The following is a 13370-nucleotide window of genomic DNA, read 5'->3' on the forward strand; positions in this document are numbered from 1 at the left end:
AGCTTTGAATCTTCACCAACTTTGTAAATTCATCTTTCTTTTACTTTAATCTTGTTATTTTGTGATAAAGATTCAAACTTTTGTTTGTTATCTTCATATATCTTAAAGATCCAAGCTTTATGCTTCAAGATCTTCAAGAACACTAAAGGTTCAAGCTTTCTAGCTTTGTGACCTTATAAATTGTGTGAAAGGGATCCAAGCTCTCTATCTTAGGGTTCCATAACCTCTTTTGACGTGGATCATGTTCATACTTGTTTGATTGATGTAAAGTTTGTAACTTTGTTTGTAAATAGGACTTGTAATTGTGTTAAGACTAAGGATATGATGTAACCTTGGTTCATCATCCATCTAAGACTCTTAAATGAGTTGTGTTACCACTTGGTCTTAACATATTGTGTATTGATGGTAGAATCTTGGTCAAAAATGATGCTAAACCATCAACGAGTTGTACACTTGAAGCTACAAGCATCAAGGATGAGAACCGTGATGAGCATCAAGCACCAAGAACCTCACCGGAGCACTTGTCCACTGATTTTCATATCTGATCAGACCACCTGGGCTACTGGAAAGTTTATTTTCAGTTATTTCGGTTCGAGTAGATGATTTTCCATTTAAGCCTCGTCTTAATCCGAGTTACGGTTTAGGATTTATGGCCCTCCGAGAGTCACTACACCCTATTAACGTTGTGCTGAAATTTCTGACCTACTCGCACTTAAACCGTCGCCACGGTCAAACGAAGACGAGTTAGGTTCTGAAAATTAGTCAGCGGTTAGGGGACTCACATACAGAGGCATAGCCACTGACTATGCATCTTTTCGATTTACGTAGAGGTCGCAGCAGCTGACCGAAGTCAGCCTATTGTTTCGATCCCTATTCTTGTCGAACTTACTTAGCTTTTATGATGATGAATGATGATGATGATGACACTTAAACTTATTTTATGCACTATTAGAATTTATAAAAACAACCTACTGACCTAGTAACCCTTGATTTAGGTTGACGACCTTTCGGACCGACTTACTACTTGCGTACTTTCATTACCGACTTTACCGCTTTTATCACTGTGAGTTATAGCATTCCCTTTTTACTTTAACTTATTTTGGGAACTGAGAATACATGTGGATTTTATGTTTTACATACTAGGCACTAGTACTTAAACTTATATATGTGTGGGTTATACAACGGCATAAACATTCCCTTTAGCTCGGTAACGTTTAATCATTGGTTTTTGAACCATGAACGCGAATCTTAGATATGGATCCATAGGGTTTGACATCCCCACTCGGGCTAGTCGCGCTAGCATTTAACGAGTGTTTAATACTTCGTAGACATACGCACTTTCCAAGTGTACTTTCAGGGGGTATAAACGTTAAGTTAGTTACCGATTGCATACGGTTATACATATACTTTATCATACTGATTTGAATTACTGATTTGAAATGCTTGTTTGAAGCACTGAAATCTTGTGGCCTACATTACATTACATTACTGAATACAAACAAACTATAGCTCACCAACATTCGTGTTGACTTTTTAAGCATGTATTTCTCAGGTGTTTAGACGTTGTTGCTTCTGCTGTTAGCCTTGCTGTTCTAGTCTCGGTGTATAGACTTGCTGTTACAGACTTGCTGTGTTAGACTTCCGCTGCATTACTTAGAGATGTCTCAAGCACGAAACTTTTACTTTTCATTCCCAACTTATGTTATTTTCAAAACAATAGCTTTGTAATGACCTTAGTATCATGTACTCATGTTAATGTTTCATATTCATCTTTTGTAAAACGTTATCTGTTCATGAATGCAAAACTGGTTTTCAAACAGCATATAGTGTTTGACCTTGTAATGATCCTGTTGTTGATGTACCGTACACGATGATTTTGTACGGGGCGTCACAGTTGGTATCAGAGCATTGGTTGTAGGGAATTAGGTTGCATTAGTGAGTCTAGGACCGACCCAAGTAGGATTCACTAATAGGACTAATCTACAACTTGCTAGTTTACTTGTTTCTGCGGAACCTGCTGCATGCTACTGTGTTATATTACTACATGTTACTGCTTACTACTACTGCATGCCACTGCTTACTTTTACTACCGTATGAACTTACTGCATGCTACCGTTTCCTTTTACTGCTATGTAAACTCGCTGCATGCTTTTGCTTATTCTAGCTACTGCATGCTACTATCTGCTTTCGATTGCATGTTACTTCTGTTTAGTACTGTTAATATTGCCATGCTATATACTGCTGTAAACGAGCTAGGTTGCTGTAGTGCCTGATTACGTGCTTGCTTCATGCCTGCTATTCGCTGCACCGACTTGGAAAAACTTACCTTTCCTAGTTTAGATGTTCTTCTGAACCCATTTCCCACACGTCTAACCCTAAGGATTAGTATTGTAATCCACCTGTTACTACTGTTCCACCGTTCCAGAGATCGAAATGATTCTTCACGCAATCTAGGAGGAGTACCCCTCGGATTACACGCCCACTAAAGTCGATCCTCGTAGGAGGAGATATTGGAGGATTTTTCGGAGTAACCGCACCCTGAGCTCACTCTAAATAGCCACGTACGACGTGTGAACATTCGAAGGTTGTTCAGTTCCTGCAAGATGGCTCGTATCTCGTACGCTTTCATGACCGTCACTTATCTCTTTCGTTCTTCACCACTGCTCGACGATCTGACGACATTTCTGGATTTAGTACCCTAACACTCTTAGGCATTGGGGAAGTCAGGAGGACATCTCCTTTCACAAGGTCAGAGTGCCTTCTACTGATGCTCAACCATACCCAAAGACTTGGGAATCACCTCAAGACATATCGTACTACTACTTGCTACACATACAACTCGAAGCGAGACCCAGATTGAATTTCTAGAAAGGAACCTAACGATGTTACCTGAACCTGAACATTTTGAAGAAATTTCAGGACATTTAGCATTGGTGCATGACCTACAGAACTTACGCACCCACACCGAGAAATCTTGAGATTAATTATGTAGATTTTGTTTTGAGATAGCATAGATAAAGCACCGTTGGATGAAATTGAGTAGAACTGAAAGTGATCACATTACATTGACCATATGGAGTGATATTGGAATGAACGTATGATTTAGTACAATATAATGACGCCAGGCCAGCGTAATTATATTGAAGTGAATTATGCAGAAGTCCCAATGTTACTACATAAGGAATATGAAGCGATTCAAAGGAAATTTTGGTAGGAACCACTTGAGTATACGCATTATGGTCTGATAAAGGCAGGAATAACCACTTAGTCTAGATACTGTACGAGAAGGACCTGGACTGCAGAATTGATAACCCGAAAATTTGTTATAGATATAGACACCCTGGATACTTAAGGAAAAAGTTCTCAAATAGGAAAAAAAAATAAAAATTGGACTCACATACGATAGAGCAATCGTTATCTCAGCTATGGAGACTCGCATGGATCCTGATTTTAGTTAGGGTACATTTCTTCACAACGATTTATTGTCTCGGAATTGTTTAATACTAGAGTGATAGAAACCTTATATCTAAGAATCCTAGTGTGATGACTAATAAGCCATTAACAATCATGAGAGTTAAGTATTCTATAGGACAAGCTAATGGTAAGTTGGCAGAGATAGAGGAGTAATTTACGATAGTACCCTAAAAATTAACAGGTGGGTCATTTGGAGATGACCTCATGCCAACAAAACTTGGAAGTTTTATAGTAGTAGTTGGAAAGGATTAGTTACCTGCGCACAAGCAGATGTTATTTGAGAAGGTTGATAAAAATTTTCACGGCAGTATAATAAGATTTGGTTGGAATGGACCTTAAAATTAACCTAATACTCATCGAGTTAGAAAGCTTTGAGGAAATAGTTGGAACGGACTGACTTTCAAGGACGAAAGCGAAAGTTATTTATAGTAAGAAGATTATTCGTATACCTCGCGAGAATGGTGAGCCAAAAGCCATCCGGATTACTTCAACAACCCGAGATCCCACAATGGAAATGGGAAGGGATGACGATGGATTTCATTCTGAAACTACCGAAAACAGTCGGCAGTTATGACACTATCGGGGTTATCGTTGATCGCCTCACTAAATCTGCTCACTTTCTAGCCATGAAAGAAACCGATACAATGGACAACGATACATAAAGGAAATTGTATCCCGTCACTTCAGCAATTCAAATACTATACTACCCAAGAATCGTATTTGATACTCATTCTTATGCGACACTGAATCCTAACTTATTCCGAGAGAATTCTAAATCAATGATAATCACACCTTCACCCTTCTTACTTTGATATTAGTCATACCAGTTCGGAATTTCCAAAATCAATGGGTAGTTAATCCCCGTCCTACTCTCCCTTTCGTTTCTCACTTATAAGCAACAACTTTATACTTAAGCATTTTTGGTCGAAGGACTTATGCCCTACTAATAGTCATCAACCACATTAAAATTCAACAGTTTTCATTACCTCGTAACATTTTTGCTCAAATATCACCCGAGATTTTCAAAAGTCTTTTACTCGATTCTCATCAATCTTTTTTCAACTTGTAACCTCTGAAATATGAAAATTTTGTTTGCCAAAATTTTACTTACACTATTTTACTGTACGATCCTCTCAAAACTTAATAAAAATAAATTTATTTTATTTGCCATTCGTGCAAATTTTTGAAATCGTATACGTTATATAAAATAAAGTAAATAATTACTTCTTTTTGACAAATACATATGAAATTTTACTTTCACTTTTACAAATCAAATCGTTTATTCAAAGGATATTTTACCTTGAATGGTACGTGTTGTACATAACCCTAGTTTGCTAAGAACTTAATTTCTTTTCTTACATCGTCACCTTAAATGAATTCTATAAAATTTTCGTTGCTTGTCAATATAAAATTTTTCATTGCTTATTCGTATCCAAGTCATCATGAAGACAGACAACTGTCGAAACTAGGAGATTCATGTGTGTGTATGTGATGAAGGCACTTACTACCACGTCATGCAGAGCCTTCGGGCATCCACAAACACTTAAACCATTCAAAATTACTGCGTTACCCCAGGGATCTTATTCTTCACATCTGTCGGAGCGATGCTCTATCTTACATAACTCAAAGTCCTGACCTATTCCAAGGAAATTCTCATCTAGCGATGTTAACATCATTAGTATTCCGACTTTAATATTAGCCATAACCTGTGTGGCATTCTGCAAAGTTAAGAAGCGATTAACTTCTCATCCTCATGCTCTATCCTTCATACCTCACTTTTTAGCAACAGCTTCGGACGTAAACATTTTTGGGCCAAAGACTTAAGTTCGGATAATCATCAAAACTACATTTAATTCATTAGTTTTCATTACCTAGTAACATGTCAACCGATGATTCAAAGATTTTTCACTCGACCTTTTTCAACTCGTAACCTCTGAAATACGAAAAACTATGTTTATCAAAATTTTTACACGTTGCTTATTTGTGCGGTCCTCACGAGATTTATGGACAAATGAAAGTACTAAAAACTTTTCTATCACTTACGCGATTTATAAAATCATATATGCATAAATTTACCCTTACTTATTTTGGGTTAGTACATACTAAGTTATACCTTCAAGATGATTAAAAATCGCTCCTTTATTGAGTTGTTTTAAGTCAAATAATTTTGTGCAAATGGTACTCGTTATACATACTTCTAAATTTACCAAGAACTTCGTTCTATTTATGTTGTCGCATCAAACGTTTAAAGGTTTTTCAAAACTTCCTCGGTTGATTTTATTAAAGGTTTCCGTATTAGACTACACCATGTAGGGATCACACTTCTTCTCTCCCTCCGTTAGGGATGAAGCTTACTATTAAAATCCTTGTTAAAAACGCTTGAGCCACTTTGGGTGGCAGATTTATAAAAAAAAAATTTGTTAGGAAGTCTTTGTACTCGAAATATGTTCCTTTTAAGGTTAAACATGGCAAAATCGCGGGCCGATAAATCAGTTTTCTGAGGTACACTCAATGGTCACCCCATTGTAGGAAGGGCACTAGGTGGGTTTCTATTCTCAATATTTCACGGCTAATCGCAACATCCTCGTAAAAATCATCTCTATGAATTAGTAGGTTGAGGTATAAGGAATCGTTTTGAGATTCTTTTCACTTAGAGTAAACCGTTCTTTACGACCAAGGGTCCACGTATCTTCTTGTCCGCGCATCGCCTTAAGTATAAGGATAAATTCAGAACAAACCGCTCGAAGAGTTCACCCTGGTTCAAAGATCACACCTTTCGTGCGATTCTCTTTCAATAAAATGTAAAGTAACATACTTTAGGAATCTATGAATCTTGTTATCCTCTTGGAAGGGACTGCTTAAAACATCTGTAATACGGATATGGTTACTCTACACATTCCTTTCTTCGTTGGTTGAAACTATATGTTGTTCTAGTTAATGTTAACCCTAACTTCAACATGTAACTGAAAGGATAAAGTTACATTATGGAACTGTTCTTTCATTCCATCTAAGGATAAGTTCACCTGCAGTATGGTAAACTGGGTGATATCCTTCATTGTTCGTTCAGACCGTCCTGAAGGCACTATAGATAATTATGGCTTGCATTGCATATAAGTCCGATTATTCACTTTCAGCAAAAGTTTCAATTCATATAGTTAAATGAAACGTTCTTAAATATCGAGTTCTTTATGCCTATGGTCTCTTTCCAAAATCAAGGGGTTAGTAAAATCCGTGGCTAACACTATCCAGACATCAAATCGCATAGTTATGATCACCATGTTTTCCATCCTACCTGTCAGCTTTGTATTGCGACATAAGCGCTCAATGTTTTAGATGAGTTTAGTAACATTCATGATGTATTTCATGCATCCAGCTTACTAAAGATGCATGTAAGGCTAAAAACATCATCTTTTCTTTTGTGGATATATTCAGACAACATACTCTTGTTAACCATAAACGAAATCAATTTATTGATCTCCTAAGAGACTTAATTAATAGCATATACCTATTCTTACTTTTATACGCCAGAGTACCTTTCAAGGTAAATAGCTCATTTTTTAGCCCACGAATCTTTCGGAACTTTGATACGCTACTTCTTATTTAAATACGGTACCATTTTTTTTTGTCACTCCTCAAATTTCGGGACGAAATTTCCATTAACAGGTGGGTAATGTAACGACCCGGCTTTTTCGACTTGCTTTTGTGCCTTGTGTTTTTGCGAAACTGCGTATTTGTGCGTACTGTGTTACTTTATACTCTGGAAACTTGATTTACGTGGTTTACTTCCATTTATATGTTAAAACGTGCCTTAGAGTACGTAGGATACATAACTTGATCATTGGAAGCCTTTATAACCGTTAGTGTTATTTGACGTTTCGAATAAACCGCGAACTTGCGCGCACGTTTAACTTTTGTCATAATCGGAATATTATGACTGTGAAATATCAATTATTATTTTATAATAATAATTACCTGGGTTTTTGGATGCTTAATTACGCGTAGTAATTTAATTATGCACAATAGTTAGTCTTGTTGGACTTTCTACCTTGTTGGGCTCAAGCCCACCCTACTCTAGCTAGTGACCCAATTAATTAGCCCTTGTCCATGTCATTAATCCTTGTCAAATTCCTTGCTTATAAATACTAGCCCTTGTCCATGTCATCAATCCTTGTCAAATTCCTTGCTTATAAATACTAGCCCTTGTCCATGTCATCAATCCTTGTCAAATTCCTTGCTTATAAATACTAGCCATTTACCTCTCATTCAAATCACTTGCTCATTTGGTTTTCACACACACTTGTTCTTTCTTTCTTCCCTTTCTAGCATTGCTTGTAAGTCTTCTTTTTCTTCTTCTTTTCCTTTCATTTTCGTGGCCATCATCATCATATTATGGAGATCAAAGTTCCTTTTAGCTTTGATCTTGCTTATATCTTGTTGATTCAAGCATGAATCTTTCAAGAACATGGAAGACTCAAGCTTTCTAGCTTTGAATCTTCACCAACTTTGTAGATTCATCTTTCTTTTACTTTAATCTTGTTATTTTGTGATAAAGATTCAAACTTTTGTTTGTTATCTTCATATATCTTAAAGATCCAAGCTTTATGCTTCAAGATCTTCAAAAACACTAAAGGTTCAAGCTTTCTAGCTTTGTGACCTTATAAATTGTGTGAAAGGGATCCAAGCTCTCTAGCTTAGGGTTCCATAACCTCTTTTGACGTGGATCATGTTCATACTTGTTTGATTGATGTAAAGTTTGTAACTTTGTTTGTAAATAGGACTTGTAATTGTGTTAAGACTAAGGATATGATGTAACCTTGGTTCATCATCCATCTAAGACTCTTAAATGAGTTGTGTTACCACTTGGTCTTAACATATTGTGTATTGATGGTAGAATCTTGGTCAAAAATGATGCTAAACCATCAACGAGTTGTACACTTGAAGCTACAAGCATCAAGGATGAGAACCGTGATGAGCATCAAGCACCAAGAACCTCACCGGAGCACTTGTCCACTGATTTTCGTATTTGATCAAACCACCTGGGCTACTGGAAAGTTTATTTTCAGTTATTTCGGTTCGAGTAGATGATTTTCCATTTAAGCCTCGTCTTAATCCGAGTTACGGTTTAGGATTTATGGCCCTCCGAGAGTCACTACACCCTATTAACGTTGTGCTGAAATTTCTGACCTACTCGCACTTAAACCGTCGCCACGGTCAAACGAAGACGAGTTAGGTTCTGAAAATTGGTCAGCGGTTTGGGGACTCACATACAGAGCCATAGCCACTGACTATGCATCTTTTTTATTTACGTAGAGGTCGCAGCAGCTGACCGAAGTCAGCCTATTGTTTCGATCCCTATTCTTGTCGAACTTACTTAGCTTTTATGATGATGAATGATGATGATGATGACACTTAAACTTATTTTATGCACTATTAGAATTTATAAAAACAACCTACTGACCTAGTAACCCTTGATTTAGGTTGACGACCTTTCGGACCGACTTACTACTTGCGTACTTTCATTACCGACTTTACCGCTTTTATCACTGTGAGTTATAGCATTCCCTTTTTACTTTAACTTATTTTGGGAACTGAGAATACATGTGGATTTTATGTTTTACATACTAGGCACTAGTACTTAAACTTATATATGTGTGGGTTATACAACGACATAAACATTCCCTTTAGCTCGGTAACGTTTAATCATTGGTTTTTGAACCATGAACGCGAATCTTAGATATGGATCCATAGAGTTTGACATCCCCACTCGGGCTAGTCGCGCTAGCATTTAACGAGTGTTTAATACTTCGTAGACATACGCACTTTCCAAGTGTACTTTCAGGGGGTATAAACGTTAAGTTAGTGTAACACCCCAGCTTAACATGACCACAATATTGTCCGCTTTGCCCGCAGGCGCACGGCTTTTTCTTGGCGACCACACACGAGAAGCACTTTCCCAGGAGGTCACCCATCCTGGTAGTGCTCTCGCCCGAGCACGCTTAACCACAACGTACTCGCACTTCTACTCATCATGTGATCCTAAAACGCGTTGTGTCATTTAAGTGTGAGTATTACCTTATAATCCCATGATCACTCATGTTCGTGGGCGATGTGGGATTTGCCTAGGGTGTTACATTCACCCCCCCTTAGGGACTCATCGTCCTCGATGAGGTTTGCCCCACCACCCCCAAAGGCACATGAGTGGCTCTGATACCATTCTGTAACACCCCAGCTTAACATGACCACAATATTGTCCGCTTTGCCCGCAGGCGCACGGCTTTTTCTTGGCGACCACACACGAGAAGCACTTTCCCAGGAGGTCACCCATCCTGGTAGTGCTCTCGCCCGAGCACGCTTAACCACAATGTACTCGCACTTCTACTCAGCCTGTGATCCCAAAACGCGTTGTGTCATTTAAGCGTGAGTATTACCTTATAATCCCATGATCACTCATGTTCGTGGGCGATGTGGGATTTGCCTAGGGTGTTACAGTTAGTTACCGAGTGCCTACGGTTATACATATACTTTATCATACTGATTTGAATTACTGATTTGAAACGCTTGTTTGAAGCACTGAAATCTCGTGGCCTACATTACATTACATTACTGAATACAAACAAACTATAGCTCACCAACATTCGTGTTGACTTTTTAAGCATGTATTTCTCAGGTGTTTAGACGTTGTTGCTTCTGCTGTTAGCCTTGCTGTTCTAGTCTCGGTGTATAGACTTGCTGTTACAGACTTGCTGTGTTAGACTTCCGCTGCATTACTTAGAGATGTCTCAAGCACGAAACTTTTACTTTGCATTCCCAACTTATGTTATTTTCAAAACAATAGCTTTGTAATGACCTTAGTATCATGTACTCATGTTAATGTTTCCTATTCATCTTTTGTAAAACGTTATCTGTTCATGAATGCAAAACTGGTTTTCAAACAGCATATAGTGTTTGACCTTGTAATGATCCTGTTGTTGATGTACCGTACACGATGATTTTGTACGGGGCGTCACAGAGTTAATGTTTCAATTCTAACAAGTAGTGTTGAAGACCTTGTATCGATAGTCTGCTCATCCGAAGTATGTGTTGAGTGTGCGTGTCCAAATGGAGTTTGGCGGTATAATGGTGGTTTAACGTTCTTGGTTAGATCGTTGATATTTTGGGTTGACGAAGGTTGGGTTTGTTCAAAGTCTCCAAGTGGGAGATTGTTGGAGATGTGGAGAACTTTAAACAATTAGAAGGAAGATTCCATGAAACTCACACGAAGCTTCCACGAAGTTGTTAGGAAACTCACATGTAGCTTCCACGAAGTTGTGAGGAAATTCACATGTAGCTTCCGCGAAGCTATCAGGAAACTCACATGTAGCCTCCATGAAGCTGTCAGGAAACTCACATGAAGCTTCAAGGAATTGTTTTTTAGCTTACTCCTTAAACCATTCTATAAATAGACCTTCTTGTAACTCATTGTAAACACACCCTAAATATTCAGCAAATACATTCTCTAGTTGGTCCGTGGACAAAAGCAATCACAACGATTGCATATAACCACGTTATCTCTTGTGTCGATTTACATTTCTTGCATTTATAATCTTTCGTTCATTAAGTGGGTTAGTAACCTTGTAGAATTACTATCGGTGAGTGATCTTGTTGAATCACTTGCGTTGTTTTGGGTCCTAATATCCTTACAAACTCGTCTTCGTTTGACCGTGGCGACGGTTTAAGTGCGAGTAGGTCGGAAATTTCAGCACAACGTTAAAAGGGTGTAGTGACTTTCGGAAGGCTATAATTCCTAAACCGTAAATCGGATTAAGACGAGTCTTAAACGAAAAGTCATCTACTCGAACCCAGATATCTGGAAATTAACTTTTCCAGTAGCCCAGGTTAATGATCAGTTCCCAAAAACAGTAAGAAATGTGTTCCGGTGGGTTCTTGGTGCTTGATGCTCATCACGGTTCTCATCCTTGATGCTTGTAGCTTCAAGTGTACAACTCGTTGATGTGTTTGCATCATCTTAACCAAGGTTTAACCATCATAACACTAGTGTATGTCTAAGATAAGTAGCATAACTCATTTAAGGGTTATAAGTAGGTTGATGAACCAAAGTTACATCAAGATCTTAGATCCGACACATACATGTGTTCTAATAGTAATATTAAGCTATAAACTTGAAAGTAAAATAAATAAACAAGATCTTAAGTTGTAGAACTTATATCTTAGCTAGATCTTAAAGATCCTAGACTAGAAAGTCTAGATCTAGTGTTCTTAAGTTAGATCCTAAGTTATAAAACTTGGATCTTTACTTTAATAAAACCATAAGTTATGAAACTTAGATTTTTGTCTTGTAAACTGTACATAAGCTTGTAAGCTCTTGTTTACAACAAAATTGGAAGACCATAAGCTATAGAAACTTAGATCCAACATAAGTGTATGAAGTTATAACTAGAAAGTTATACTTCTATGTTCTTGAACTTACAAAGTTTAACTTTAGTTTCAAGAATAATGAGATCAAGATTAACTAGTAATACTTGACCAAGAATAATACATCACGAAATATATATACATACAAAAGAATGAAATAAATTAAATCTACAAGTAACAAGTTCATGTTTGTTTCTAACTTAAGAAGATTCAAGCCAAGGCTTGGATCTTTAAGAAAGTAAACCTTAAGTTAACAAAACATGAACACAACCAACAAAACAAGGTTTTCGAGTTAATGAACTTTTCTTTTTAACAAGTTTTATGGAGGAATCAAACTATAAACTTGATCCCCCTTGGCTCTTGTATGTTCTTGTATAAACAAGATAATATGAAGAATAAACTAGAAGTTTGATTCTTAACAACTAGTAAGTAAACAACAACAACAAAAAGAACAAGTAAATTGATGATGATGATGGCGGTTTTGGAACAAGAAAAAGAAGAGGAAAAAGTCTTGTAAGAACTCACCACTAGAGAGAAAACTTAGAGTAAGAAAGTAGAGAAATGTGTGTGTGTGTGTGTGTGTAAAATGAAGTAAAGACTAGTGAATAAGTAGCAAAAAAAAATTGAAAAATGAACTCCCTCCCTCCCTCCCATTCAAAACCGACGGTTTGGAGGTCTCCAAAGAGGAAAGTCAAGTGCTCACTTTCAAGTGTTGGAGAGTGTTGTCTGCTAAGAATGTGTATAAGTTAAATGCATGGGAAAGAGGTGCTAGCATGCTTGAACATTTTTGTCTCCAACTTAAGTTAATTAACCTTGCTTTTCCTTAATAAATCACTAGTAATAAAAGTGGGCTTACTAGTCCATTAAGTGGTGTAGGGTGGGCTTCCAAGTCCATTAACATGAGTCCATGTAAGTATGCAACAATTAAATAAATAAAGCCCAAGTAATTAACTACTTGCACTAGTTAATTAGAAATGATTAATAATAATTAATCATGAACGTAAATAATATTCGAAATATTATTCGTGAAGAGCGTGTGTCACAAAGACAAGTCGGGACATGAAAAGTCCATTAAGGTGTTAAGTCCATTAAGGTAACTAGCAATCATTAGTAAACACTAAGCTTAATTAAATAAGCCCTTAAGTCAAGTAATTGTTATAATAAATAACAATCAAGTTTACGCATTCATAATATTCCAATTACGACAAAAGTTTAACGTGTACCAAGTATGTATCTCGTTTAAAACGATAAGTGACACCAACGGTCGTAAAAGCATTCGGGAATCAAGTTAAGTGATTACACACTTAATAGCACGTTGTAAGATATTAACGAAAGTAATTTATCATGATTAAAGATCCCAGAGCATAAGCTAGCTCGGTACGCACAAATACGCAGTTTCGTGAAAGCACAAAAGCTAGTCGAAAAAGCCGGGTCGTTACATTACCCACCTGTTAAAGAAAATTTCGTCCCGAAATTTTGAGTGA

The 13370-nt window shown here is 37.2% G+C and overlaps 1 pseudogene; it reads right to left on the reverse strand.

Moving 5' to 3' along the window:
* Window positions 1–13370, reverse strand: part of LOC139901444 (disease resistance protein RUN1-like) — a 44023-nt pseudogene that overhangs the window by 26331 nt on the left and 4322 nt on the right.

This window comes from Rutidosis leptorrhynchoides, chromosome 3 (genome assembly GCF_046630445.1).
Source record: "Rutidosis leptorrhynchoides isolate AG116_Rl617_1_P2 chromosome 3, CSIRO_AGI_Rlap_v1, whole genome shotgun sequence".
Lineage (NCBI taxonomy): Eukaryota > Viridiplantae > Streptophyta > Magnoliopsida > Asterales > Asteraceae > Rutidosis > Rutidosis leptorrhynchoides.